Source organism: Mandrillus leucophaeus, unplaced genomic scaffold (assembly GCF_000951045.1).
Source record: "Mandrillus leucophaeus isolate KB7577 unplaced genomic scaffold, Mleu.le_1.0 Scaffold821, whole genome shotgun sequence".
Classification (NCBI taxonomy): Eukaryota; Metazoa; Chordata; class Mammalia; order Primates; family Cercopithecidae; genus Mandrillus; species Mandrillus leucophaeus.
The window spans coordinates 638,137-642,681 of NW_012108931.1; the positions used below are offsets into that span (position 1 = coordinate 638,137).

The following is a 4,545-nucleotide window of genomic DNA, read 5'->3' on the forward strand; positions in this document are numbered from 1 at the left end:
GGTGAAATTTACAGTCGGTGACACCATCCTTCACTCTGTCTATACCATGAGATTCTACACTTAAAGCTCAGCATTATTGGTATAAAACTTAAAGACACCATGAGGATTCTCCAGTGAAGAAAAAGGAGGAAATTAAAAACGATCTGCAAACAACTAAGAATAACTAAACATTGAATCAGACCTAAAACATCTTCTAATTCCTCTGCACATTGCATCCCATTACTATCCAGCCAGATCAGACAACAGGGCAGTGAGGAAGAGAGAAGCCACTTGGTAGATATTTTCAAGGGATTTTAACAGAATACTTTTAAATGAGAAAAAAAACTCATGGTTTCTTATCTTTGCTATAAAGCAATAAAGGGGTGAGAAATATGAAATCTCAAATGGAGATATTAAATGACTGAATTTAAGAAAAAGACCATAATTTCTGACAAAATAGAAAAAATTAATTTGGATGTACTAGGTTTGTTTGTTTTGCTTTGTTTGTTTTAAAGGATACTTATATTTCACATTGGTCTCATTGATAAGGTGACACAAAAAAACTTTTTTTTTGTTTTTGAGACAGAGTCTCACTCTGTTGCCCAGGCTAGAATGCAGTGATGCCATCTCGGCTCACTGCAACCTCCATCTCCTGGGCTCAAGCAATTCTCCTGCCTCAGCCTCCCAAGTAGCTGGGATTACAGGCACTCACCACCATGCCTGGCTAATTTTTGTATTTTTAGTAGAGACGGGGTTTCACCATCTTGGCTAGGCTGTTCTCGAACTCCTGACCTCATGATCCACCCACCTCCCAATGTGGTGGGATTACAGGCATGAGAGTGCGTTCTTCAGTATCATTTTAAAAAGTACAAGTGAATGTGGATCCATCTGTGGGGCGGGGGGGGAAACTACAAAAAGACAAAGATGCAATACTCAACCCCTGCACAAGACAACACACTGGAGCTGACCAAGCACATGCTTTATAAACACTTTTTCAAAATCAATTTTTAGAACACACAAGAAACTGGTTTGTTCTTATTGTTTATTTTGATTGTGTCATTCCTTGCACATCACCTCCTCCTCGTCCTGGCATTTCGCATAGTGAGAAAAGTCATCAAAGATGGAGGTTGTGTGCTTGTAGGAAGCTGATAATTTTCAGCACTTGTTTTTCTTTTTCTAAAGGCACCTCCTGTGTTTTATGGTTTATGACTGGCTTGCTGTCATGATTCTCCAGTCTGATGTGCCTGAGCTGGTTATTGGGCACATCACTGACAAAAATTCACTCGATATCAAAATTTCCCTTCCATTTGTCTTCAGACCAGACTCCAGCACTGGTGCTGCTGTCCACAGAGCACTTCATCTCGGCCACCCCACAGAAATACCCACTCCCACTGATGCTGAAGAGCAGGTAGGCAGGCCCTTTGCTGCTTATGGAGCTGAATGCACTGTTCAAGTACATAGTGCATGTTCTGTACTACACAAAATGGAGTACTTAATGGAGTAGTGAATGTCATCCTCAGAATAGCTCTTTATAATGCATACATGTCCAGTTTTGAGATTCCAGTCAAATTCTTTAGGATTATAATTGTGGGCAGCTTTCAGTTTTTTTTTACACTTGGGGCAGAATTAGTCTTGGTATTTCCAGGAGAGTTACTATCACTGTTGGCCCCTCTTCTCTGCCCACATGCCATATTTCCATGTGAGGAATGATCCAGTAGGTCTGGAGTGACTGATGAGGGTTCTGATACTGTGGTTGAGCCAAAGCAGGAAGCTTCATTGGGAGAAGATGAGGAACCTTCTGGGGTTGTGAGGATATTGTCTCCTGGGGGTCTGGGGTCTTCAGCACAGGCCCCTTGTTTTCCCTGGTGTCAATATCCATGTTATGCTTTATAGATGGAGTGGGCAGTGCACCCCCTATGACAGGTCCACTCTTTGTTTCCATTTTAGGCCATGGTTTTGCAGGCTTGCTGGCAATGGCAGCCCATGAGGTCAGCTTTGAAACTGCCATGTTCACATATGTCCCATCATTGCCAGAAAGGATGCCAATCAGTGCCACACTGCTGATGACAGAGCCTACTGTCCTTAACTGCAGAGGAGCTGACATCCCAATCTTCAGGCTGACCATGTCCTGCTACAGGCTGTTCACCCCAGAAGCCTTGCTAAAGGTGTCACTGTGAAAGCCCATCTGCCCATCAACCACTGTGCAGCCCAGGGAGCTTGGGGGTAGGTGTAGCTGCTCCCATATGTAGAGCTCTGACTCAGCTACCCTTGAGACCCACTTGTCCTCCCTGCCAAGAATACAGGGTTTGGGTGTAAAAATTAAACCTGTGCTGATAGATTTTGCTCTCCAGACTCCAAGGCTACCCCAAAACAGAATTGTGCATAAAATTATGATCTCTTTTACTGAGCTGTTCATAGGTGGTGAGGTGTAGAATCAAAGGGTCCTTGCTGTGGACCACAGAGCCTCATTGAGGGATTAAGGAACTCCAGTGGATGGTGGTTAATAGCTGTAGTGAGACTAAGGGCTCACTACATTGTCCAGGCTGGTCTCAAACTCCTGGGCTCAAGCAATCCTCCTGCCTCAGCCTCCCAAGCAGCTGGGATTATAAGCATGTGCCACCAGGCCTGGGTATCTTGCCATTTCTTTCCCAGTATCTACCTACTGAACAAAATTGTGAAGACAAAAGGGCAAGAACTGTGGTGATCTTGTTTACTAATGCTTATCCCAGCGCCTTCCATGGGGTAGACAGGTGCTCAATGAAGTCTGCAGAATCAGTAAATAAATGGAAAGAATGGGTATTTCATACATAACTGGAAATTTATATAATAAATAAAAGCCTATGAGAAAAACTAGATTTAGTTTTAACTAGTTTTACCTTATAAAATAAGTGAAAGAAAGGGCTAATGGTGATGAAAGGATAAATAAAATATAAAACCATAGAGAAAATCAACAAGGTCAAAGTCATTTTTTAAAATTTTTTATAAAATTGATAAACTCCTAGCAAGATGGCATAAGTAAATTACTGACATCAAATATGAGATAGGGGACATTATTATAGATACTATAGAAATTAATGAGATAATAGAAGATGTTCTGAAAATTTTATGTTAATAAATTTGTCAACTTAAATGAAATGGACAAATTTAGAAATAGGTAAACAAATTTTGATATGTTGATACAATGAAATACTGCATAGCAATATAAATAAATGAACTATTACTAGATACAATATGGATCTCAAAAACATTTTGTAAAGTGACAGAAGTCATCCCCAACATAAAACACACTGTATATTTCTATCTGTATGAAGTCAAAGAACAGACAAAAATCATCAATGGATACAAACAAAAGAATAGTGATTTTCATTTGGGGGATCTTTGGGGGTGGTATGAATGGAAAAGGAAATGAGGGAACTTTCTAAAACAGCCGTTCTCAATTATATGCTGTGAGAGAATTAGGCCTCACAGAAAATAATTTGAGACACTATTTTCTTAATTAGTCTAATAATGATACATAGTATTCTTGATGCACAAGAGGTAAACTGATTAATTAGAAACAGTGCGTGCCTTTGGGCACGACGATTTAACTCCCTTCTAGATCTCCAGTTGAGAGGTACTGTCTGAGGCTGCACTGTTCCATATTGTAGCCACTAGCCACATGTGGCCATATGAATTTAAATTTAAATTATTTAAAATTAAATAAAATTTAAAATGTAGTTCCTCAGTCAGACCAGCCACACTTTAAATGCTCAAAAACCATATATTGCAAGAGCTACTATATTAGATAATACATATGTGTCAATTTCATCTCAAATTTTAAAAATAAGAAGTTAGCACAAATAAGTTTATATTATGTATAAGGTTTTGAAGTTTGATGACAGTAAGGCATTATGTCTCATGAAACACAAAAAACAAAACAAAACAAAAAACTCTTACTTTTGTCAATTTTCATAATATAACACATCTACCAAACTACAACATTTCATATTACTACCAGTCCTGAATAATCACTTTCCATGAAAATCACAATTTAGAAATGTGTATCTGGGCTTGAGTTCGTTTCAAAATATAACTAATACCCCCAGGACTGGTCAGATTTGTTTCACTCAATTTGTCTTTAAAGGATTATAGAACCAGGGTATTTTGCAGCAATACATGGAACAAATGCTTAATATTCAAGATGGGCTTTAACACAGCACACTTGGTGAAAAACACCACCACTACTACAAACAATACAACACTTTCTATATTAGCCAAGTTAAACATATCAGCATTTTTCATGAAGTCATGCAATAAAATAGACTTCATTTTACAAGTCACTGTTCATTGGACTATAAAATGAGTTTGCTAAATTAATATTTCAATGAATTACATTTAAAGAGAATATAGGGGAGAATTGGCAAGATGGCCGAATAGGAACAGCCTCCAGTCTCCAACTCCCAGCGACACAGAAGACCAGTGATTTCGGCATTTTCAACTGAGGTACTGGGTTCATCTCACTGGGGAGTGCCGGACGATCGGTGCTGGTCAGCTGCTGCAGCCCAACCAGCGAGAGCTGAAGCAGGG

The 4,545-nt window shown here is 39.3% G+C and overlaps 1 pseudogene; it reads right to left on the reverse strand.

Annotated features, from left to right (window-relative positions):
• Positions 1–1,014: 1,014 nt before the first annotated feature.
• LOC105530440 overlaps positions 1,015–4,545 on the reverse strand; it is a 157,387-nt pseudogene continuing 153,856 nt past the window's right edge.